This window comes from Macrobrachium nipponense, chromosome 17 (assembly GCF_015104395.2).
Source record: "Macrobrachium nipponense isolate FS-2020 chromosome 17, ASM1510439v2, whole genome shotgun sequence".
Classification (NCBI taxonomy): domain Eukaryota; kingdom Metazoa; phylum Arthropoda; class Malacostraca; order Decapoda; family Palaemonidae; genus Macrobrachium; species Macrobrachium nipponense.
Genome location: NC_087210.1, coordinates 38,730,824 through 38,756,505, shown reverse-complemented (window position 1 = coordinate 38,756,505; position 25,682 = coordinate 38,730,824). Strand labels below are relative to the sequence as shown.

Here is a 25,682-nt window from a genome sequence, read left to right as displayed (position 1 = left end):
AGTTTGGTAATGCGTTGAATAAAGCTTGGAATCTGTCACCAAGTGTTTACTTTCATTACAATTTATTCAACACACTACTTATCATGGCCAAGCTGCTGAAGCCGTCCAGACTGGACACAGATCCCAGCTCACCCACTGCAGCCAAAGAGTGGAAGCACTGGCATAAAACATTCACCAACTTCATAGAAGAAAGTGGAGATGCTGCACCAGACAAGTTAAGGGCATTAGTGAATTGTGTGTCCCCGAGTGTGTATGAACTCATTGAAGACTGTAGTACTTTTGAGAGTGCAATCGCCAAACTGGAGAGTGCTTATGTCAAGTTCCGAATGAAGTTTTTGCTAGGCATGTTTTGGCGACACGACGACAGCAGTCAGGAGAATCCCTTGATGAATTTTTGAGGGAACTACATAAGCTAAGCAAGGATTGTAACTTCCAGGCAGTCACAGCTGAGCAATATCGGCAGGAGCTAGTACGTGATGCATTTATCAATGGTATTACCTCAGCATTTATTCGTCAGCGCTTACTAGAAAATAAGTCACTGAACCTGGAGGCTGCACACAGTCAAGCTCATACGTTGGATCTTGCCCAGCGTAGTGCCGACGCGTATACATCTCCACCCATTCCTCATACTGCTGCTTTAGTTCCAGAGTGGCAGGCACAGCCCAGAGGTGACCAGCAGCAGCAGCCAACAAAAGAAGAAGCAGAAAGAAGTTCACCTGGAGATTCAGCTGTTGCTACTGCTTACTTATCTAAGAGGAAATGCTATTTTTGTGGTAATGCACTCCACAGTACAGGTAGAGTGAGTTGTCCTGCACTTACTGTTAAATGTAACAAATGTGGTAAAACAGGTCATTTTGCAAAAGTCTGTAAATCAAAGGCTTCAGGTAGTACTACTGCTGCATTGTATAACCCCACTTTGCATACAATAGCTGCCACTTATCCAAAGAATCTTTCACATGCAGCTACAAACATCACTGTAAATGGCCATTCATTGAAGGCACTAATTGATTCTTGTAGTTCAGATAGTTTTATACGTGAGGAAGTAGCACAGAAACTAAATTTGACAATAGTTTCTGTAGGTACAGCAGTCTCAATGGCATCAAAATCTTTAAATGCTAGTTCCCCTGGGTTTGTTACAGCAGATTTAGTGCACCTTGATCAGAGACATCCTTGTATCCAGCTCGGGGTCCTGAAGGATTTATGTTGTGATGTTATCTTAGGTTATGACTTTCAAAAGCAACAGCAGAGCGTAACTTTTCAATATGGAGGGAATAAACCAAGTTTAAAGATAACTGGAGCCAAACCTGTCTGTGTATTAGCAACAGCTGATATCGATGAACCGTCATTGTTTCCAAACTTGCCTCAACAGTGTAAACCCATTGCAGTTAAATCTAGACGCTATAGCCAGGATGACCAGCTGTTTGTAAAAGACCAGATATCACATTTACTATCTGAAGGTATCATTGAGCCAAGTATATCCCCTTGGAGAGCACAGGTTGTAGTAGTCAAAGATCCACTTGGCAGGCACAAAAAGAGACTTTGCATTGATTATTCCCAGACCATTAACCAATACACAGAACTAGATGCATACCCCCTCCCAAGGATAGAGGATATGGTGCATGACCTTGCAAAATATAAGGTGTTCTCCACATTTGACTTAAAGAGTGCATATCACCAAATCAGCATTAAAGAGAGTGAGAGGAAGTACACTGCTTTTGAGGGTGCAGGGAAATTGTTTCAGTTTTGTAGGATTCCATTTGGTGTCACGAATGGTGTAGCTGCTTTCCAAAGAGCTATGGACAAACTAGTTGAAGATGAGAACCTCAAAGATACTTTTCCATATCTAGATAATATTACTGTAGGTGGATTAAGTCAGGCTGAACATGATGAAAACATTCAAAAGTTCTTGGATGTGGTTCGGAAACGGAAGATCACCCTAAATGAAGTGAAATCGGTTGTGTCTGTTCCTACAATCAATGTTCTAGGGTATTGTGTCGGTAATAATGTGATAAAGCCTGACCCTGACAGATTACGTCCCCTTCAAGAATTACCTCCTCCCACAAATATGGGGTCTCTGCGAAGAGCTCAAGGGTTGTTTGCATATTATGCCAAATGGATCCCTCGTTTTTCTGATATGATTCATCCCTTAGTGAACACAAAAACTTTTCCACTGAGTGAGCCAGCACTAGCTGCTTTTAACTCCTTAAAAAAACAACTTATGGATGTTTCACTACTGTCTATGGATGAGAGCCTTCCCTTTGTTGTGGAGTGTGATGCTCCGGAAGTTGCTGTTTCAGCAGTCTTAAACCAGGGTGACCGGCCGGTAGCTTTCATGTCAAGAACACTCCAGGGTAGTGAGTTGCATTATCCAGCAGTGGAAAAGGAGGCTACCGCTATTATTGAAGCTGTTCGCAAGCGGAGCCATTTCTTAGCGAGACGACATTTTACTCTGATTACTGATCAGCGATCCGTGATGTTCATGTTAGACAGCAGGAAGAGAACTAAAATAAAGAATAACAAGATACAAGAGTGGAGGTTGGAGCTGGCATCGTACAGCTATACCATACAGTATCGTCCTGGGAAACAGAATATTGCACCGGACACCCTGACTCGTGCCTATTGTTGTTCTGTTTCTTTAATGTCGAATCTCACTGACATCCACAAGAACCTCTGCCATCCTGGGGTCACTCGTCTTTTGCACTTTGTGCGATCCAAAAACCTCCCCTTTTCAACAGATGACGTGAAAAGAGTGAGTGCTTCTTGCAAATCTGTGCACAACAACTAATGCAATTCCATCGTCCAGGAAAAGGAGTCCTCATAAAGGCCACCCAGCCAATGGAACGTCTTAGTATTGATTTCAAGGGGCCTCTGCCCTCTACCACGAACAACAAGTACATTCTTACGGTTATTGACGAGTATTCACGTTTCCCCTTTGTGTTTCCCTGTCCAAACATGCATTCTAAAACAGTGATCAAATGTCTTGAATCTATCTTTAGCCTTTGTGGAATGCCTAGTTTTATTCATTCAGATCAAGGTCCTTCTTTCATGTCCCAGGAACTGAAAATGTACCTTTCTCAGAAAGGGGTTGCAACAAGCAAAACAACACCTTATCATCCGATGGGGAACGGCCAGGTTGAGAGATACAATGGCATTATTTGGAAATCTATTCTTTTAATACTTGAAACTCGTAACTTGAAGACTCAACACTGGGAGATAGTACTTCCTGAGGTTTTGCATTCAGTTAGGTCGCTCTTATGTACAGCAACCAATGAAACCCCTCATGAACGTTTCTTTAGGTTTCAGCGACGCTCTAGTCTTAGAAGTACATTACCATCATGGCTTTTGACTCCTGGACCCGTACTATTGCGACGACATGTTAGGTCTAGCAAACATGAACCGTTAACTGATCAGGTTCAACTCATGAATGCAAACCCAATGTATGCAAATGTCAAATATCCAGATGGAAGAGAATCAACTGTGTCTACTCGTGACTTAGCTCCAAGTCCTGAGGGTGCAATGATTCCTGTACACCAGGTTGAATCGTTAAGAGAGATGGAGTCCCTAAATACACCTGGAGTGCAGGATGCACAAACTCATGTTACACCTGAAGTGCAGGATGCACAAACTCATGACAGTTGACAAACTAATGATAACCGTGATTCTCATGTGCCCAGTGAGCCCACTGAGCTAAGAAGATCCACTCGTGTGTCAAGGCCTCCTGATCGGTACGGATGGGATTAAACCAATACATTTGTTTAGTTTAACAGTGAAATTTTCTAGGAGGGGAGAATGTAGTATTATTATTTGTGGTAAGTCCTAGCTATCAAACTATTTCTTTATGTTGTTTTCTAATGTTAATGTTTTGTAGCATGATTGTCATAAGTTATGTGCTTGTGTTCATGTGTGCATGAATGTTGTTAGTTATTGTCTGTTTTTCTGTTACAGATGTGGTAGTTTGGTAATGTGTTGAATAAAGCTTGGAATCTGTCACCAAGTGTTTACTTTCATTACAAGAAGAATGTCGCAGAGCAACAACCAAAGTAATTCGGTTTCTGCAGAGTCTAGGCTTTCAGTTGAATCTGAAGAAATTCCGACTGCAACCAGCAACCCAGTTCGAATGGCTGGGTATTCGTTGGGACCTGCAGCGTCACAAGCTATCCCTACCAACCAAGAAGGTCAAGGAGATAGCATCAGCGACAAAACATTTCATCAGGAACATAAATATATCACGGCGATCTTTAGAAAGAATCCTAGGCTTACTCCAATTTGCCTTGATAACAGACGTCCTATTAAAAGCCAAACTCAAAGACATCAATCGTGTTTGGAGGAAGAGAGCCAATATACACCTAAGAGACAAAGTCTCAACGATTCCCCCTGTACTGGTAAAGAAACTTCTTCCTTGGACAAAGTCCAAGAACCTTGCCAAAGCAGTTCCTATGCAATTTCCCCCTCCGCAAGTGACGATTCATACAGACGCATCACTCAGTGGTTGGGGGGATACTGCATGAAAAATTTCCATATAAATATGTTGGAAGCGATGGCAGTGTTTCTGACCTTGAAGCGATTGTCCCCTCACAAGAAAAGTCATGTGAGGATAGTCTCAGACAACGCAGCGGTAGTCCACTGCATAAACAGAGGGGGATCCAAGTCACCCAAACTGAATCATGTTCTAGTAGTAATTTTTACCTTGGCAGCAAAAAGAAATTGGTTCCTGTCAGCAACACATCTGGCTGGAGTGAGAAATGTTATAGCGGATGCTTTATCCAGGACCAAACCGTTAGAGTCGGAGTGGTCCCTAGACATGACTTCGTTTCGGTGGATATCCAGACTGGTTCCAGATCTCCAGGTGGATCTGTTTGCGACAAGCACCAATCACAAACTTCCTTGTTATATAGCTCCCAACCTGGACCCTCAGGCTTATGCCATAGGCGCATTAGCACTAGACTGGAACCTCTGGCAGAAGATTTATCTGTTCCCTCCAGTGAATCTTCTGATGAAGGTACTACACAAACTACGTTCCTTCAAAGGACAAGTAGCTCTGGTAACACCCAACTGGCCCAAAAGCAACTGGTTTCCGCTCCTGCTAAACCTGAAACTCCATCCCAGACGGATCCCACATCCAAAGTTGACACAAGTGGTTCAAACACAGACTGTGTCAGCTTCCTCAGGAATGCTACAAACCCTAACTTTGTGGACTTCATGAAGTTTGCAGCTCATAGAGATGCAAATATTGATCTGGATAATGTCATATTCATAGAATCTGACAAGAGGGATTCAACGCTTAGGCAATACGATTCGGCTGTTAAGAAATTAGCGGACTTGTTAAAGAATTCAGACATTCTTCAGATGACCCCAAACCTGGCCATTTCATTCTTCAGAACTTTGTTTGAAAAAGGCCTAGCCGCTAGTACTATTACTACAATTAAGTCGGCCCTGAAAAAGATTTTTCTGGTCGGATTTAACATTAATTTAGCAGATTCTTATTTTTTGTCCATTCCAAAAGCTTGTGCACAGCTTAGACCTACAGCCCGTCCACAAAAAGTCACCTGGTTTTTAAACGATGTTTTGAAACTAGCCTCGGACACCAACAATGAATCCTGCTCTTACATTTCTCTGCTGAGAAAAACCTTGTTTCTTACAGCCATGGCCTCAGGCGCCAGAATATCAGAATTAGCAGCTCTCTCCCGTAATCCTGAGAAAATAGATTTCCTCCCGTCAGGAGAAGTACTGCTCTCTCGGGACAGGAGCTTCCTAGCTAAGAATGAAGACCCTCAAAATAGATGGTCTCCTTGGAAGATTATACCTTTACCTCAGGATACATCTGTGTCCAGTAGTGACTCTTAAGTCTTTTTTAGCTAGGTCCTCCTCACGATCCTCCGGTCCCTTATTTATCAGAGAGCAAGGAGGTACTATCTCCATACAGGGTATTAGACAGCAAATACTCTACTTCATAAAACAGGCTAACCCAGAATCTTTCCCACATGCTCATGACATTCGGGCTGTAGCTACATTAATTAACTATTTTCAAAACATGAATTTTGATGATCTTAAGAAGTATACGGGTTGGAAATCTTCTCTGGTCTTTAAGTGCCACTATTTGAAGAACATTCAAGCCCTAAAATTTTCTACCATATCTGGGGGAGCTTAATCTCTCCGGAGTAGTTTATCCTCTTATTTCATTTTTCGTCCCATTCTTAATACTTTCTCCCTTCTACCTGCCACTCTCGCCACGATGCCTCTCACCTCGGTGGGGCAGAAAACAGCCATCCAGATTATGATGTTCTCCCCTAGGGAGTGTCGAACAGTCTTGGGATGCCCCCAATCCTAGACGTACATAATGTAAATAATGAGTGTATATAAAACTTCACATCATTTGCTAATTATGCATATAATTAAATCTAAATTTAAGTCATAGTATAAGATCTAGTCTTAAGTTTAGCTGTTAAGTTTATACACTAAAATTAATTAATTAAGTAAATTAGTATATATTAATGACAATTTCATTCTACCTTTTATTAAAATTAAGATTAGTAAGGCTTGGAAGACATTCTCTTGTATATTTTCACCAGCGAACACAGGTCAACCCAGAAAAGGGATTTTGACAAAGGAAAAATCTATTTCTGGGCTGATTGGCTCGTGTCGCAGCGCGAAATATCCTTTAATCTATTATTTCTAGGGTAAATGTACTAACACATACCAGAGAATAAATAAAATAAGAAAAAAAAAGGTCAGTATAACTGACTTCGCTCACTCCTCCAAGAGGGTGTCGGTATGAGCACTATGGCGAGTGAGACCACTACCACGAGCCAAATGCCAAAAGAATTCTCCCACTACAAAATCCCCCCAAGAGGAGAGCCGACCCACAGAGTGGGCAGCACATACTACTACTACTCCATCCCATGCTGCCGACTGCTGCGCCTCTGGTGGCCATCCTTTTAAGTTAGCGCACCCAGGTCAGACGTGCCATTTTTTACTCTGTGTTTTTGTGTGCCCTTACTTTGGATTTATTCACTATGGAGCGTGCAGCCATCGCAGCAGCTAAGTTAAGTACTCAGTGTTTATTGCTAATTGGTTTTTTCCGGCCCTGAGCCCGTATTTGCCGTTTTTTAGGTATAAATACGAACTCTAGGTCGGAAGCATGGCGGCATGGTTCTGCCTCGTGGTGGGTTCGTTCTTGGTCGCCTATACCCAGAACATCCCCTTACTTAAGTACGCCTAATTTTAATTATCCGATTTGTTTAGGGTACGACCTACACGGTTTTGTCATGCATGCATGTCTTTTACCTCCTGTAGGTCCTTCTATCCAGACCCCAGCCACGGCTCTTAGTATCGGCCTCGGCTGGCTTGAGTGGTAGACTTCCCTTCGGTTAGTCGTACACTCCTGGATTTTTTCTCCTACTATATTGTTTTCTTTCTTTCATTTTATTATTCATTTTACTTATTTGTATTTGTTAGGTTAGCTAGGCGTCTGGCTTGCTGAGCCTAGGTTATGGCCCATTGGGCCTATATACTACCGCTCTTCAGTTCGGTTGCTTCCCGATAGCATCTCTCTGATCAGTTGGTTATGTTTCTTGGCTTAGTTGTGATTATTATCGCCCCGTGGTCACTACGTGATCACGAGGCAGCCAGACGCCTGTCCAGTCACCTTCCCCCCTCCCGCTCTTCTTATAGTAGTCGGGGGGTGGATGGGTCGGTCTGGCCCGCAATGCTCTGCATCCGCATACCCGAGCCACTGCCTCCCTCTTGTCCCCCCAGGCGGAGGGAGTAGAGGGACGGGACAGACCCAGACTGGACTCGACCTCTCCGGCTTCCCGGGCGGCCGGATGGTAATGTGGGGGGGGACTGGCCTTTCCCCCCTCCGTTGCTACCGTCGCTCCGTGCTAGCCCGAGTCTGTATGCCCCTCTGCTCCTTTCCACCTTACTAGGGCTCCTTTACCACCGGAGACCTGGCATCCACGGAAAGGTGATAGTCCACCCAGCAGGGTGGACCGGAACATACAGTCGGTCCCTTCTAACCACTCCGTCTCGCGGAGTTACACACTCCGTCACTCACTGGACTTAGTCCGGTACGGTAGAATTTAGGTTAAGATCTTTTATGTTAAAACATTAAGTTTATCTTAAGTACCTTAAACCACCCCCCTCCCTTTCTGCACCGGATCCCTCCGGGGTTATAGCCTATTCAGGCGATTCAGGGAGGGGTTATGCCCAAATTTTTTCCGAGCTCCGGCATGCAACGGAGTTCTTTTGTCCTTTAGCCTGTAAGTGATAGTCTTTAAGATACTCATGTGTCTTTTCACTTACAGACCACCACTGTGAGCATCCGGGATGCGCCGCCACACTTCAAGACCCTTGTGGACACGAAGTTTGCCGGTCCCATGCTCCATGCGCGACTCCGCACGGGGACATCCAGGTCTGGTACCACGAGACGTGTACCATATGTTACGATCTGGTGAGCCAGCTGTTGGACGGGGTAAGTATTCTAACTCCGTTAAATGGTTCAAAATTTTTTTTTATAGTGCTTAAGTTTTTACATTAATCACTCTAACTTAAGGTAAAATTCAGGGGACCTTATAGCCCCTATAATTTTAAGTTACGCTTTAAGTTAGTTTTAGTTTTAAGTTATTCTTAAATCTAACCAATACCCTCTCTTCCAGGCTCCGGCTGTGAGGGATACCGCACTGGCAACCCTGCGGGCCTGGGTCGGCGGTTTCGGGAAGAACGCCGCCAAGGGTATGCCCTACATCCTAGAGAAGAGGTTAGCGGTGCTAATCTTCCCCGGAGGCAAGGCGACTGGATACGTCGACCCAGCAGATGCGGCCCCGACTATCGCCTTCATCCAGCAACAGCTGGCTGCCTCGTTGACAGACCAAGGCCAGGACATCTCCTCGGAAGTCGCGACACTGGATATTAATGTAGAACCCATGGTAGGTGTAGACGACCTGTTGGTCGAAGTAGGTAAGTTGGACACCCAAGGGATACCCTTGGGTGCTACTGGTTCTTCTACTCCTGCAACCTCTCCATCCTTCCAAGGCTTTACAGGCAATGAGTTGTATACTTCTCCTGATGCTTCAGTTAGACCAAGGTCAAGGGTCAAACAGTCAAAACCTTGACGAAGACGTCGTCGTCGTCTAAGAATACGGCTTCGGCGTCATCCTCTCGTAAGTCTCCGGCTGGGAATCCCGGAGCAGAGAGATCTATAGCTTCTCTGGGTCCGGCTCTAAGTCCTCGAGGAGTAGATCCTCCAAAGAGAGATCTCACACTCCAGCGGAGTCGTTAGTTCCGCTACCCCTGGTTCCAGTTCAGGGCCACCCTTCCACCTCCGCAGCAGCTCCGGCTCTGGACGCCAATGCTGGCCTCTTACAACAGGTGGGCGATCTGGTTGGGTCCCTGAAAAGTAGCATGGAACAAATGTTCTCTCGGTTGTCGGATAGGATTACTTCTCAGGACACCATTATAGCCGGACTGAGCCAAGCTCCTGTAGCCTCTCCTCCACCTTTCACCACAGGTGGAGCCCAACTTCCCCCGTATGACTCTCTTCCTCCGTTCTCAATGAACAACCCTTGGAGAGTAGCGTCATACGCCCCCTTCCAAGACGGGCTCATCTCTATCCCGGAATGTGGAACTCGGAGGATTGAGGACTTCGAGTTCCACCCGGAAGACCTTCAGCCTCCGTTCATCGGCTACGCCAGGCTCACCGCCGCAGCCATGACTCGGGATGACAAAGTTCCAAAGGAGACAGTCCTCTATTCACGTGACCAGGCTCAGAGAGAATGGCTCAGGTGTTTAGAGGACATGGATTGTACCAATACAAAAATCCAACCTTTCAAGAGCCCGTTTACGATCTTTACGATGGAAGAGATACCCCCCGCCCCGCTCCCTTTCCTGACAAAGATCGCGAATACGACTATTCAAGCAGCCCAGAAGGGGGATTCCATGCCTCAACTGAAGGAAGCAGATCCTACATCTCCTCTACTTCCTTCAGCCGGTGAATTGTGGGAAGACTTACCTAACACCTTCTCAGCGGGCAAACTCAAACCAGACTGTGCTATGGAGCAGTTTGGTGAGAAGCTTCCTAGGCTTCCAGATAGCCTTATTCAGGCAGAATTCGAAGCCAAATCGCGGTTAGCCAGGTCCATTAATTCCATGGCTATGACCGAAGTGGCTACCGTTGCCTATGGGTCGGAACCGCTCTTCAAGCTTATCACCAAATCGTTGACTCAAACGGTGCAGTCAGATATGTTTGAGTTTGCCACTGCTAGGACGAATTGTAGGAAGCATGTCCTACAAGAAGCAACTATTCGGCACGAGCCGAATAAGTTGCTTGCGTCAAAACCTATCTGGGGAGCAGACCTCTTCCCAGATGCGATGGTGAAGGAGGTTCAGTCAGAGGCTACGAGATTGAACCAGAGCCTTAAAGACCGTTGGGGTCTTACGGCCAAGAGACGTCAGGACCAAGTCGGTAAGGGTAAGGTTCAGAGGAAACCTAGACGTTTCCAACCCTACCAGAAAAAGCAACCACGCTTTTCTCAGCAAGTTCCGGCTGTTCCCTTGGTGCAAACAGCCCAACCTTCCACCTCAAAGGCTCAATCGCAGCCGATCTACGTGATCTCCCCTCAGCCTCAGCCCTCCACCTCTTACGCTCTCTCTCCAGCCTACAACCAGGTCTTCGAGGGTCAAGCTTCACAGAAGTATGACCGCTCGAGTAAGGGAGGCAGAGGTAAGCGATCCTTTCGTGGGAGAGGATCGGGAGGTCCCTTCAATAGAGGAAAACATTTCAGGGGAGGCCGAGGAGGCTACCAGAACCAATGAGGAATTTCAGGTAGGAGGGAGGCTGTTTCACTTTCGCCACCGGTGGAACTTCAGCAAGTGGGCTCAGAGCATTGTGTCAAAGGGCCTGGGTTGGAGCTGGTTAACGAATCCACCCCCATCCAGACCTTTCCGCCAACTTCCTTCCAAAGAATTGACGGAGTATGCGGAGGATCTCCTTCAGAAAGGAGCTATAGCGAGAGTCAAAAGGTTAAAGTTTCAAGGACGCTTGTTCAGCGTGCCAAAGAAAGGCTCACAAAAAAGAAGGGTAATCTTAGACTTGTCCCGCTTAAACTTAGCCATTCGCTGCGACAAGTTCAAGATGCTCACGATCTCGCAGGTGCGGACCTTACTTCCCCGTGGGGCCGTCACCACCTCTATCGATCTTACAGACGCCTACTATCATATCCCTATTGCAAGACACTTCCGTCCGTATCTGGGCTTCAAGATAGGAGACCAGACATTCTCCTTCAAGGTAGTTCCTTTCGGGCTCAACGTAGCCCCCAGGGTGTTTACGAAGCTGGCGGAAGTAGTAGTTCAACAACTCAGATCGCAAGGGATTATGGTAGTAGCGTATCTCGACGATTGGTTGATCTGGGCCTCAACAGTCGAAGAATGCAACAAAGCAACACTGAAAGTGATTCAGTTCCTGGAATATCTAGGCTTCAAGATAAACAGGACCAAATCAAGACTCACTCCGGAGTCAAACTTTCAGTGGCTAGGCATTCAATGGAATCTATCCTCCCATACTCTGTCGATTCCATCACCCAAAAGGAAGGAAATAGCGAAGTCAGTCAAGCAATTTCTGAGTCACAAACTGGCTTCAAGAAGATCTCAGGAAAGGATCCTGGGCTCTCTCCAGTTTGCGTCAGTGACGAACATCCTAATGAAAGCCAAACTGAAAGACCTAACCAGAATCTGGCGCTCACGAGCAAATGTCAGGTCCAGGGACAAAATGTCCTCAGTCCCTCTGATTCTAAAGAATCGACTCCGCCCGTGGGCGAAGGTCAAGAACTTGTCGGTGTCAGTGCCCCTTCAGTTTCCTCCACCAGGGATCACCATCCACACAGACGCTTCATTAAGCGGTTGGTTGGGGAGGATATTCCCAGTTCAAGAAGGTTCAAGGAACGTGGTCACCTCAGTTCCATCAGTTCCATATAAACGTACTGGAAGCAATGGCAGTGTTCTTGACCCTAAAAAGGTTACGTCCGCCAAAATACTCCCACATAAAGCTAGTCCTGGACAGCGCAGTGGTAGTACATTGTATAAACAGAGGAGGCTCCAAGTCACGTCATCTAAATCATGTCATGGTAGCCATCTTCTCCCTGGCGGACAAGTTCAGTTGGCATCTCTCCTCCACTCACATTGCTGGAGTGAGAAACGTCATAGCAGATGCTCTATCCCGATCAGTACCTCTAGAGTCGGAATGGTCACTGGACAACAGTTCGTTCCAGTGGATTCTTCAGAGAGTTCCAGGTCTACAGGTGGATCTCTTCGCATCCCAAGCGAACCACAAACTTCCGTGTTATGTAGCCCCAAACCTGGACCCTCTGGCCTATGCCACGGACGCCCTGGCTCTAGACTGGAACAACTGGGAGAAGATTTATGTCTTTCCTCCAGTGAATCTTCTCATGAAAGTGTTGAACAAACTCAGGACATTCAAGGGTCAAGTGGCTCTAGTAGCCCCAGACTGGCCGAAGAGCAATTGGTACCTCCCTCATTCCTTTCTGGAACTGGGTCTTCGCCCTCTTCGAATCCCCAATCCCAGGCTCTCCCAGTCAGTACAAACGAAGACTGTGTTCGCTTCCTCAGGGATTCTCAAAACCCTAACTTTATGGATTTCATGAAGTTTGCAGCGAAAAGGGATGCGAACATTGACCCTCAGAATATTCTCTTCTTGGAATCCGATAAAAGAGATTCAACTTTGAGACAGTATGATGCTGCTGTCAAAAAGTTAGCAACCTTCCTGAAAGAATCAGATATTAAGATCATGATAATCAATTCAGCTATATCCTTTTTCAGATCCTTATTTGAAAAAGGATTAGCAGCTAGCACAATTACGACAAACAAATCAGCCTTGAAAAAGATTTTTCAATTTGGGTTCAACATAGACTTGACAGATTCCTACTTCTCGTCTATCCCCAAGACGTGTGCTAGACTTAGACCTTCTGTAAGGCCTACGTCAGTATCATGGTTCTTAAACGATGTTCTAAACTGGCTTCAGAAACCATAATGACACATGCTCGTTTATAATGCTCTTAAGAAAAACCCTCTTTTTATTAAGCTTGGCCTCAGGAGCTAGAATTTCAGAACTGTCGGCTTTATCCAGAGATCCCGGATCATATTCAGTTCCTTCCCACAGGGGAAGTGCTACTTTCTCCGGAACGTAGCTTCATAGCTAAGAATGAAGATCCTTTGATGAGGTGGGAACCATGGAAGGTACTACCCCTTCCACAAGATATATCTCTTTGCCCAGTTTCATCCTTGCGAGCCTTTCTATCTAGGACCTCCTCATCCTCATCGGGTCCTCTCTTTAAGAGAGAAAAAGGTGGCACTTTATCTATTAAAGGCATCAGGCAACAAATCCTGTACTTCATTAAACAAGCCAATCCTGACTCTTTCCCTAAAGCACATGATGTCAGGGCAGTAGCCACCTCAATTAACTATTTCCAACATATGAACTTCGATGAGTTGAAAAAGTATACTGGATGGAAATCGCCGACAGTTTTCAAACGTCATTACTTAAAGTCCTTGGAAGCTCTGAAATTTTCAGCAGTTGCAGCGGGGAACATAGTTTCCCCTGACTCTAGCTAATCTTTAGTAGAAGATCCAGTCCTCCTTTCTACCTGCTTCACCCAACAGTTTGTCTATTCCTACCTTGTTCATTTACGGTCACCTTGTGTCTTAGCTGCTTGTGTGATAATTGGGTGGGTGTCCCTTATTTTTTTGCTAGGGACACTCACAGTTCATGATGAATATTGATATGTTGGATGTCATCCCCTTATTTTTATGCTAGGGGATACATCTTATTATAATGGTTACGGGTTTTGTATATTAAGTTATATACATTCCTTTATATATGATTATGATTGAGTTTGTTTGTTAATTGCTCTGTACATTTTGATACATAAATTTTACACAGATACCATTTTGGTACATATATGCCATATTACCTCTGTATATATGTAAATTACCCTAAGTTAAGAAATATTATTAGAATTAAGTGTAATTTAAGCAATATTTCTAATTTTGTACCACTGTGTATATGTATCCTTATTAGCAATTATATTCTTTTATTTTTATTTTATCTTTTATTTGAGACCTCTTTTTAATTTTATTGATTCTCTACAATCTTGTGCTATTTCTCTGGTACGATTTCGCGCAGCGACACGAGCTGAGCCCAGAAAAGGGATTTTGACGTAAGGAAAAATCTATTTCTGGGCGATTGGCTCGTGTCGCCAGCGAAATCCCGCCCTACCCACCCGTCCCAGCGCCAAAGATTGTCTGCTAACTCAGGATGGCCACCAGAGGCGCAGCAGTCGGCAGCATGGGATGGAGTAGTAGTAGTATGTGCTGCCCACTCTGTGGGTCGGCTCTCCTCTTGGGGGGATTTTGTAGTGGGAGAATTCTTTTGGCATTTGGCTCGTGGTAGTGGTCTCACTCGCCATAGTGTTCATACCGACACCCTCTTGGAGGGTGAGCGAGTCAGTTATATGAACTTTTTTCTTTATTTTATTTATTCTCTGGTATGTGTTAGTACATTTACCCTAGAAATAATAGATTAAAGGATATTTCGCTGGCGACACGAGCCAATCGCCCAGAAATAGATTTTTCCTTACGTCAAAATCCCTTTTCTGGGGAGAGACCTGTGTCGCCCGGTGAAACCCTACCCTGCTTTCCCATCCCTTCCTTTCCAAGCCAATGTTGAAATCCAATTTAGAAGGCTGTCAGATGGCGCTAGCATCGGGCGGTGGCGGGGTGGTCCAAGTAGGTGCGGTTGAGACCGCTGTTACGGCGCACCCCACATATGTATATTGATGAAGGAATAATCTAAATGGAAGACGACCTGTGAATAGTGGCTTTCACACGCCCATTCTTTATACACGACGCCCTTAGAGTGCTCGCGCAAGGGTAGTAACCTCTGCATACCAATGCTAAAACTTTCTCTGGTATATTTGGAAACTATTTATATCAGAAAAGTAGCAAGAAGGACCTTTTCACCAGGCGACACAGGTCTCTCCCAAGAAATAGATTTTTCCTTTGTCAAAATCCCTTTATTAAGTCTATAGTCTTGACAGACAACCCTTCCTTCAAGTACCAGCAGTAAGAAAACACCTGTACAAGCATTATTTCCATGTCCTTCCTTTTACATTCTTCCCCATTAGAATGAAGAGAAATACACATGTGCACTCTCTCAGAAGGGAAAGAAGAAGGCTAGCTATTTCACGATCATCCGTCACAGCTTGAGACTTTAGGCCTTGCCCCCAGAGGACAAGGCAGACACCTTAACATGTTCCTTGACTGCCACAGTATCCACCACTCTTTCAGAGAGAGAGGCAGAACCAAATAATGGCTCATTCCTAAGGGTCGAGACAACTTCGGGACTTACAAAACTGGAGATCCAAAATAGGACAATGTCCCTTTTCTTACACCAGAATTGCCTACAGGTTGCTGACTGGTGCTAGGTAGTGTCCTCCAGGCTTGCTGTCTCTTGTTGCAAGAAGGAATACCCTTAGTGGCAATGAAAAACAGTGTTAGACACGAGATTGGTAAAGATGAATTGCTCCTGTCGCGGCAGCAGAGCTTGATTGGGCGTCTCAAAACTTGGATGAACTCCTTGTCTGGTGAAAAGGTATTCATCCAGTTCAGAATGCCCTCAAAAGCAAGGAATGCAGTGACCTACAAAAAACCTTGTCTCTCCTAGAAAGAGCAAGGGCATCAAGCAGTGAAGGTTATTCACTGGGTCCTATTCCCGAGATCAGTGAATTGGCACAAAGATCTCTGCTGAACGAAGATCAAGGGTTTTTATGTCCCAAAAAACCCTCGAGTTTTCCCAAGGTGCAAAACTCTCCATTTTCTCTCCTTGAAGGGAGATTCAACATGGCCCAATGAAACTTTCCTTGACTACTTGAGTGTATGACGAGACGATCCGAGGATCGACCTCAAGATACTAACTCTTGTAGCCAAATACTGAAAACCAGAACAACTGAGGTGGTCAAGAGAATTGGTAGAAGAACCGGCAAGAGGGGTAAATCGTAGGAAGGAGGATGCTCATGCCATGGCAAAGCACCAAACTGAGGAGAGCAAAATTTCTCCCAGACGGGGCTGAGCGCTCAATTTAACTGAACCAAGTGAACCGAGCAGGTCATGTAACAACTATGAGCAGTATTCGTCTGCTAAGAATTATCACTTTCCTCCAATATGCACTAATCTCTTTCAAGGCTGAAGCCACTCGAGAAGAAAGTTCAAAGATTGATTGTCTCTTCTGCAAAACTGTTCAAGCTTCCAAATCCTCAGTCCTTATTTCTTTATGTATTTCTGTCAATGTAAAACCCTCTGTAAAATATTGGTCTAGTGACAGCTTTTTCCATTCCTTCTGTAATCTGTGCATCTGTCGTTTCGTTCACTTCTGAATTTGGCATAGCTGCTTCTGGTTCCATACTGTCATCTTCAGTATCCTGAATATCCTCAGTAATTACGACTTTGTTTTGCTCATTTGTATATTATTTTCAAAAGTCTCACTTTCAAGAAATTTCACAACTACTTTCTCTTTAGATTGGTTCTGAACCCCAGCAATCTTCCTACTAGTATCATTTTTCAATATATCAAATAAGACTTTTCTAGTTATTTCAACTGAAGTGTAAGTTGAAAATAAAAGTCTTATGGAGTCCTGCCTCTGAAAAGGTTTAGTGCCCATGGTGAAGTCCTCCATCCTCACTGCACACCCGGCGTGAGAACGGCATACCTCATGGCCGCAGGGGTCTTGGAGAACTGAGTTGCAGCCCCCCTCTTGACAACAGGTAACCTGTAAGTCAAATGATACATGAGTATCATCGACAACCTTCGGAATAGTTCCAAGGTTGTGAAGTATGAGACTACTGCCGGAGTAGCTCCGGCGGCAGTATGCATATACAAACACATAAATATATATAACTTTAATATATATCTAAGGGATAAGTGTCACCCTGTCACAACCAACTCCGGGGCCTGTATAACTTAACGTGATGTCACAAGCGGAACAAGGGGAGTATGGCTTCAATATAACTCCGGCAGGAGCTGGAGTAAAATCTTCACAGATTAATGAACTCCAGGTGTCCCCGACGCCGGGTAAGTAACATTCAAAGAAAGAAACAGGGTGCAGTGTTGTAATCGGGTGACAAATAGCACATGGTGGAGTAGGAACTCCGCTGTAATAAAAATATTATCTGTATGCTATGATAATAAAAGATACATGCAAATTAAAAATTCCCACGAGAAGGCTGGAGCCTTATATCTGAGACGTCCCATTCTCAAGGTCAGGTCCGACGTTAGACGGAGCCCGAGACCGCTGGAGCGGGGAGAGAGGAACTAGCAGACATGGGGGGGGGGGGAGATCGCTACATGGAGGGTCGGAAGGGGAGATCCCGACCTCCCGTGCCTGGTGGCCCACCAAGGCTCGGGGGGGGGGGGGGGTCCCTGTCCCTGTCCCCTGTAGCGGGGCGGCTGGGTACGGCATGCCTGAGCACCGAGTGTATACCCCTCCCCTCCCAATGGTCTCTCCCCCTTCTATGTAGACTCGGGAAGGCTAGCTGGGTAGCGAGCGAGTCGTCACGCCACCGAGGTGGGTGAGCACATAGGTGGGGGGGAGAGGGGGGGGGAGGTCAGTAACAGGGTTGCTCATACGCAATCAACTGGAAACCCTCTCGGCCGGGTGAACAGACACGCAGTGTGAAGGGCCAGTCGATCGAGGAAGGCCTATAGGCCAACCAAAAGCCGCACAGCATAGCAACACATAAAATATCAATAAATTAACAATAAGATAGCTAGCTAGCCTAACACGGGAGGGGAAACAAATGAAATAAATATAAGAATGAGAGAAAGATGTTGTCCTAGAGTGGATACGCTAATCGCAAATCCGAAGATTTGGGTGTGCCAGTATGCCGTACCGAAAGAATCGGGGGGGCAGGCGACTAGGGGGCAGAAGGACAAGAATACGAAGGGACAAGGTCCTAACATAAAGGCATGAGGGCCAAAAACTCTTAACAACAGAGAATCAAGATCTAACCAGGGTAGGCTAAGATCCGAAACATGCGGTCGGAGCAAAAACCCCCGTGAAAGGACTAGTATGTAAAAAACAAAGCTAACTGCATAAAATAGCAACAAAATATATATATATATGAATATACTGCTGAACATAGTAGGGTCCAAATGGTATGGGGGACCAAATGGAGCACGTGAAACCGCCATGCGGTCGAAGAGCCGAGAGAAGGCGGCGCAAGAACAATGAAGCTCCCGCTGCTGCACTTCTAAGACTCAAAAACACGTCAAAAATGTAGAAGATCCTCGTAAAAAGGATCTAAAACCTTAATAGCAGTACTTAACTTGGATGCAGAAGCTTGTTGAGCCATCATGGAAATAAAGGATAAAATTCCTAGCGTGAACACAGCACTGAACAAAAACGCGTGTGGCGCCGACAATGCTATCGAAAGGAATGACGACAAAGACGCTGACCGTTATAGTAGCGGATAGCGGGGCCTTAGTTCGGCTCCTCTGTAGGTGAGGGATTTTGGCGAAGGAGGAGACTAAATGGCAAGGGACCTCTGGTAGTGGTATCCACTCGCTCTTTTACTATACCGACACCTTTAATTAAAAGGTAAGCGAGCCAGGATATTCTGGCACTATCGTTTCTCTTTTTTCTCTGGTATATATAGCAATATTTGTACCTTGGAAATGAGTATCAAAGGAACCATTTCACTGGGCGACACAGGTCATTGCCCAGAAATAGATTTTTCCTCCGTCAAAATCCCTTTTTCAACCAGGGTTTCCTGCATATCCATTTTCTAATTACAAGTTATCTCACTAGATGTCACTAGTGTTGTCAAACCCCACCTGGGGTTTCCCATCCTGGCCGGGACTCCTAGCCACTATATAACCAAAGCTTATGTTAAAGCTCCAAAAACCCGCCAAAATAAGCAGGACAGCTCTTCTCTGAATCAAGTTTAATAAGGCAAAATAACCCTGCCTCTGCCCTCAGCTGATTTTACCAAACCAAAACAGATCGCTTTTGTATTTCTTAATACTATACATAGTAATATGAGACTAAATACCGTATTATTGGATACAGTGAAGTAAAGCATAACTTGGGTAGTCTGCAGATTCGTCGGGCAGGCCTCGTAACTCCTTCTGCCCGGGCCACCAATCCCTCTGCCAAAACAGCTGACCGCCAAAACAGCTGACGACCTCATTGTGCCCCGACCCAATGCACCATGCGACCTCAGTCTCTCGTGGCTTCTCAGCATGGCTGTGTCCGCATCTTATCCCGAACATCTTCAATTTGCCGCCGCCAATCCAGTCACGCATCTAGATTTAGGGAAATTGTGTAGTGATGAGAGTGAATTGCTTGTGTTTCTCATGAAAAGTGGCCAGAATTATCAGACAATTCTGATTTCGAGTAATTCTCCAACAATTCCGAATTTGAGTAAGGTACGTGTTTTTTGTTTGTTTTTTTTTGTCGATGCCATTTTTTCTTGCCAGAACATATGAGCTTGCCAAGAATCATTAAAAATGTAGATAAGGCGCACAGCACCGTTCCACTACGTCGAAACTAATTCACGAATTCCTGTTTTCTTTTTTTTTTTGTTGATGACATTTTTTCTTCTCAGAACATATGTGCTTGCCAAGAATCATTAAAAATGTGGATAAGGCGCGCAGTGCCATTCCACTACGGCAAATCTAATTAACGAATTCCTGTTTTTTTTTTTTATGCCTTTTTTTCTTGCCAGAACATACAAGCTTGCCAAGAATCATTAAAAATGTGGATAAGGCGCGCAGCGCCATTCCACCACGCCAAAACTAATTCAAAAATTTTTTTATATTCCGTTACTGCACGTTTTCAAAAATCGCGCCAAAGCATATGTCCGCCATCTTGTTTGTATTCGTCCGCCAATTATCTAGCAGACGGTACTCTTGCTCGACGAAACTGCAGGCACTCCCATAACTTTTTAAAAGAGCCAAGGAAAAGATGCATATTCATTATGTTTGTATTTTATGAGGGTTCTCAAAGTACCGAAATACCAATACAGTGGTCCCCCCGTATTCGCAGGGGATGTGTACTAGAACCGCCCCCCCCGTGAATAGTTGTAACCCCTATAAAAATGCTTTAAACCTCCTATTTTGTTAGTTTAAACTCAAGAAAAACCAACTAAATATTGTCATACCTGGTTTTTTTATTTTAATAGTTTTATCACAAAAAGTGCATTTTATGATGAAACTGATAAAAATTAAAACAGAAAGTTGGGGACATTTCTCATAGAAAAATACAGTAGGGCCTCGATAATCGCGGGGGATAGGGCCCAGAAACCCCCGTGATAAGTAAATACCTGTGTTATCCTGGTACCCCCCTCAAAAATTGCTTAAAACTGCCTACTTTAATAGTTAACCCACCCAAGAACTGCCTACTTAAGGGATTTTGACGAAGGAAAAATCTATTTCTGGGTGATTGGCTCGTGTCGCCCTATGAAAGGATCCTTAATATCATTCTTTCTAGGTAAAATTAATCTAAAATTACCAGAGAAAAACAAAATTAAGAAAATGTCAGTAAAACTGACTCGCTCACTCTTAAAAAGAAGTGTCGGTATGGCAATAGGGGCGAGTGGGAACACTACCACGAGACATTCACCAATTAGACCCTTCCAATCAGAATCCCCACAAGAGAGAGCTGATACCAACGGGCGATGCGGCGCTACTACTACTACTAGAGGACGCCACGGACAGCAGCGCCCCTAGCGGTCATCCTTAATCTAAAAAACATCTTGTCCTGCAGGGGGGGGGGCAAACATACAGGGTGGGTTTCATAGGGCGACACGAGCCAATCACCCAGAAATAGATTTTTCCTTCGTCAAAATACCCTTTTCTGGCTCAGCTCGTGTCGGCCTATGAAAGAGTACCAGAGGACAAAGAAATGGGAAAAAAGGACAATGAAAATCAGTTTTAAAAATGAGGGATATAATATAAGTAAATCATTATTACGCATATAAACTAAGTACTTAAGGCTAACTTATTTAAAACAGTGACATAAAAGAAAGTTAGTAATGTAAAGTACTTAAATTACAGTAAACATAGTAAATTACAATAATGCAGTGTAATTTTAACAAAATAGATTTACTTAGATAACTTATTTACAAATATACAAACACATTGTGTCCTACCCTAGCATAAAAATAAGGGTAGGTACACTGAAGTACATTATCAGTACATAGTGTGGTATGTCCCTAGCAAAAAAATAAGGGACAATCCACTATATCATCTCAGCGGCTAAGGCTAGATATCCGATAGCATGGCGATAGGGTGAGGCATGTTGGATGAGGTAGGTAGAAAGGAGACCTGGATCTGTACTACGACTACTATACGTATCAGGAGAAACAATGTTTCCCGCTGCTACTGCTGAAAATTTTAAAGATTCCAAGGACTTTAGATAATGACGTTTAAAGACTGTCGGAGATTTCCATCCAGTATACTTTTTAAGATCCTCAAAGTTCATATGTTGAAAGTAATTAATTGAGGTGGCTACTCCCCTGATGTCATGTCTTTTGGGAATGAATCAGGATTGGCTTGTTTAATGAAGTAAAGGATTTGTTGTCTAATACCTTTTACTGACAAAGTACCACCTTTTTCTCTCATGAAGAGAGAACCTGAGGATCTTGAGGATGTACGAGATAGAAAGCTCTTAAAGTTGATACTGGGCAGAGAGAAGGGTCTTGCGGAAGTGGGATGACTTTCCAAGGGGCCCACCTTGCAAGAGGATCCTCATTTTTAGCCAAAAAACTACGATCCGGAGCAAGCAGAACTTCTCCTGAGGGGTGAGGAATTCCACATGACCCGCATCTCTGGATAGAGCCGACAGTTCTGATTCTAGCTCCTGAAGCTAGGCTTAATAAGAATAATGTCTTTCTAAGAAGCATTATGAATGTACAAGACGAGTTGTCAGTATCTGAAGCTAGTTTGAGGACATCATTTAAGAACCATGAAACTGCGTAGGCCTTTTGAGAAGGTCTAAGTCTAGCACAGGCTTTAGGAATAGACGTGAAATAAGATTCAGTCAGATCTATCTGGAACCTAACTGAAAGATCTTCTTCAAAGCCGATTTATGAGTAGTAATAGTGCTAGCTGCTAAACCTTTTTCAAACAAGGATCTGAAAAAGGATATAGCTAAATTAACTGTCATGGTTGTAGTGTTTGATTCTTTCAGGAAGGATGCTAATTTTTTAACAGCTGAGTCATATTGTCTAATAGTTGACTCTCTCTTATCTGATTCTAGGAAGAGGATATTTTGTGGATCAATATTAGCATCTTTATTAGCCGCAAACTTCATGAAGTCCATAAAGTTAGGGTCTGAAGAATTCCTGAGGAAGCGAACACAGTCCTCATTTGTACTGATTGTGACAGCTTGGGGATTGGGAATCCGTTGAGGTCGGAGACCCAATTCCAGAAGTAGAGGATACCAGTTGCTCTTGGGCAAGTCCGGTGCAATCAGAGCTACTATTCCCTTGAAAGTCCTCAGCTTGCTCAAGACTTTCAAGAGGAGATTCACTGAGGAAAAGCATAAATTTTTCTCCACTGATCCCAAATCTAACGACAGGGCGTCCGTGGCATAAGCCAGAGGGTCCAGGTTGGGGGCCACATAGCAAGGGAGCTTGTGGTTCGCTTGTAAGGCGAAGAGATCTACTTGGAGACCTGGGACTCTCCGGCATATCCACCGGAATGACCCGTCGTCTAGGGACCATTCTGATTCCAGAGGGACTGACCGGGACAAAGCGTCTGCTATCACATTTCTTACCCCCGCCAGGTGAGTGGCGGACAGATGCCATTTGTGTTTGTTTGCTAGAGCAAAGATGGCTATCATGACATGGTTCACATGCTTGGATTTGGACCCGCCTCCTCTGTTGATGCCAATGAACTACCACTGCACTGTCCAAAACTAGTCTTAGATGAGACTTTTTTTGGGGGAAGCAGTCTCTTCAAGGTAAGAAATACTGCCATTGCTTCCAGAACGTTTATGTGGAGCTGGCGTAATTGAACTGACCAAGTCCCCTGAACCTGTTTGAACTGAGAATATCCCCCCACCCGACAGGGAGGCATCCGTGTGAATGGTTAACACTGGAAGGGGTATATTGAAGGGGTACCCGCTTGGCTAAGTTCTTTATTTCTTTTGACCATGGACGGAGTTGATTGCGAAGGATCTGTGGAATTACTGACAACTTGTCTCGAGATTTGGCGTTTGCTCTCAATCGCCAAAACTCGATTTATATCTTTTAGCCTTGCTTTCAGGAGGATATCTGTCACTGAAGCAAACTGAAGGGACCCTAGGATTCTTTCCTGGCTTTCTCCTTGATGTTTGCTTGCATTTGAGAAAATGTCTGACAGATTTTGCTATTTCCTTCCGTTTGGCCACTGGAATTGACAGATTGTGGGAAGACAAATCCCATTGGATTCCTAGCCACTGAAAACGAGACTCCGGGGTAAGTCTGGATTTCGTTTTGTTTATCTGAACCCCAGATGTTCCAGAAAGTGAACTACCTTTTTGGTGGCTTTGAGCATTCCTCGACTGTTGGTGCCCAGATCAACCAATCGTCGAGGTATGCTGCTATCATTATTCCCTGAGCTCTCATTGCTGCACAACCACTTCTGCTATTTTCGTGAATACCCTGGGGGCTACATTCAGACCGAAGGCATCACTTTGAATGAGAATGTCTGATTTCCTAGCCTGAATCCTAGGAATGGGCGGAAGTGTCTGGCTATAGGGATATGATAGTATGCGTCTGTAAGATCGATGGAGCATGTGACGGCTCCACGCGGAAGTAAGGTCCTTACTTGCGAGAGGGTAAGCATCTTGAACTTGTCGCAACGAATGAAGAGTTTAGCTTTGACAGTCTAAGAAAATTACCCTTCTTTTTGTTGAGCCTTTCTTTGGCACGCTGAATAAGCGACCTTGAAATTTTAGATGCTTGACTCTCGCAATAGCTCCTTTCTGAAGGAGTTCCTCCGCATAATCTGTCAATTCCTTTGATGGTATTTGGCGGAATGATTTGATTGGAGGGGGATCTTTGATCCAACTCCAACCCAATCCTTTGGACACTATGCTCTGTGCCCAATTGCTGAACCCCCACCTGTGACGGAAGAGGAAACAGCCTCCCTCCTACCTGGGGAGCCTCATTGTTGATGGCGGGTTTGCCAACCACGCCCTCCTCTGAACTGCTTACTCCTTGTCGCCCTCCCTGCGCGCCACGCTGGCGAAAGTAGCCTCTCGCCCTACCTCTCGATTGTCTATTAAAGGAGGGTAGGCCTGACCTTCATACATAGGGTTGAAGGCCGGCGAGAGTGCGTAGTGGAGGTCGAAGGTTGTGACTGAGGAGACAGCAGGAGGATGGGCTGGTTCTGCTTTGATGTAGAAGGTTGTCCCTGTTGGGTAACTGGGACGGCCTGAACGAATTGCTGCTGTTGCTGGTGTTTCTGGTAAGGCTGGAACCTTTTACCAGACTTCTTGGTTTCTTACCAGCAGTGGGGACGGATTCTTGCTTCCTCTTAGATGAAATACCCCACCTAGCTCTAAGGCTCTGGTTGAGCCTAGCAGCCTCGTGGTGTACCTCATTTACAGCGGACTCTGGGAAGAGATCCGCTCCCCCACATGCTAGAAGCCAGGAGTCTATTAGGCTCGTGCCTAATAGTGCACTCCTGCAGAACGTGCTTTCGGCAATTCCTCCTAGCTTGGAAGAAGTCGAAAGCATCCGTCTGAACCGTCTGAAGCTGGGTGACTTGGCCAAAATTTTCAAACAAAGGTTCCGTGCCATACGAGAGAGCAGCCATCTCTGTTATAATCAGCGAATTGAGGGACCTGCCAAACCTAGTTCGAGCGTCGAACTCCGCCTGAATCAAGGAATCAGGCAGCCTTGGGAGCTTTTCGCCGAACTGGTCCATGGCGCAGTCCGGTTTGAGCTTACCAAGCGTGAACGTGGCTGGCAAGTTCTCCCACAATTCTCCAAAAGCTGGGAAGAGCGGAGAAGTAGACTCTGCCTCCCTTAGCTGTGGCATGGGCTCATCCTTGAGGACTGCCTGAAGAGTCGTTTCTACTATTTTTGTAGCGAACGGAAGAGAAGCCTCCTCCTCCGTCGCAAAAATAGTGAAAGGACTCTTGTAAGCCTGGAGCTTGGTGTTTGTACACTCCCAGTCCTCAAGGAAGGCAGTGAACCCATTCGCGTTGAGCATGATCTCTACTGTAGAGAACGTTCTCCCTGGAGATCTTGTCCTCCCTAGTAAGCGCCGCTACGGTCAGCCTAGCATAGCCAATGAAAGGCTGCGGCGTCAATCCCGGAGGATAAAACTCGAAGTCCTCAATCCTTCGAGTTCCACACTCCGGGATAGAGATCATACCATCCTTAAACGGAGCGTAAGCGGCCACTCTCCATGGGTTCTCCATGGAGAAAAGCTGGTAGTGACTCATATGTGGAAGCTGGAAAATACCAGCACTTGTTACTGGGGAGACTGGAAGAGGGACCTGAGAGAGCCCAGCTACTCGGTCCTCATTCTCTCTAACTCTGTTAGAGAGATCTTGGATGGACTGGCCCGACTGAGACAGAGTGCTCGACAGTTGTGCGAACATCTGCTCGAACTTTGTTCCTAGG

At 45.1% G+C, this 25,682-nt stretch overlaps 1 protein-coding gene across 4 annotated transcripts in view; it reads right to left on the bottom strand.

The window, feature by feature from the left end:
* The window catches only part of LOC135196184 (glutamyl-tRNA(Gln) amidotransferase subunit B, mitochondrial-like), a 579,413-nt gene that overhangs the window by 520,388 nt on the left and 33,343 nt on the right, over window positions 1–25,682 (bottom strand). The window lies entirely within an intron of this gene.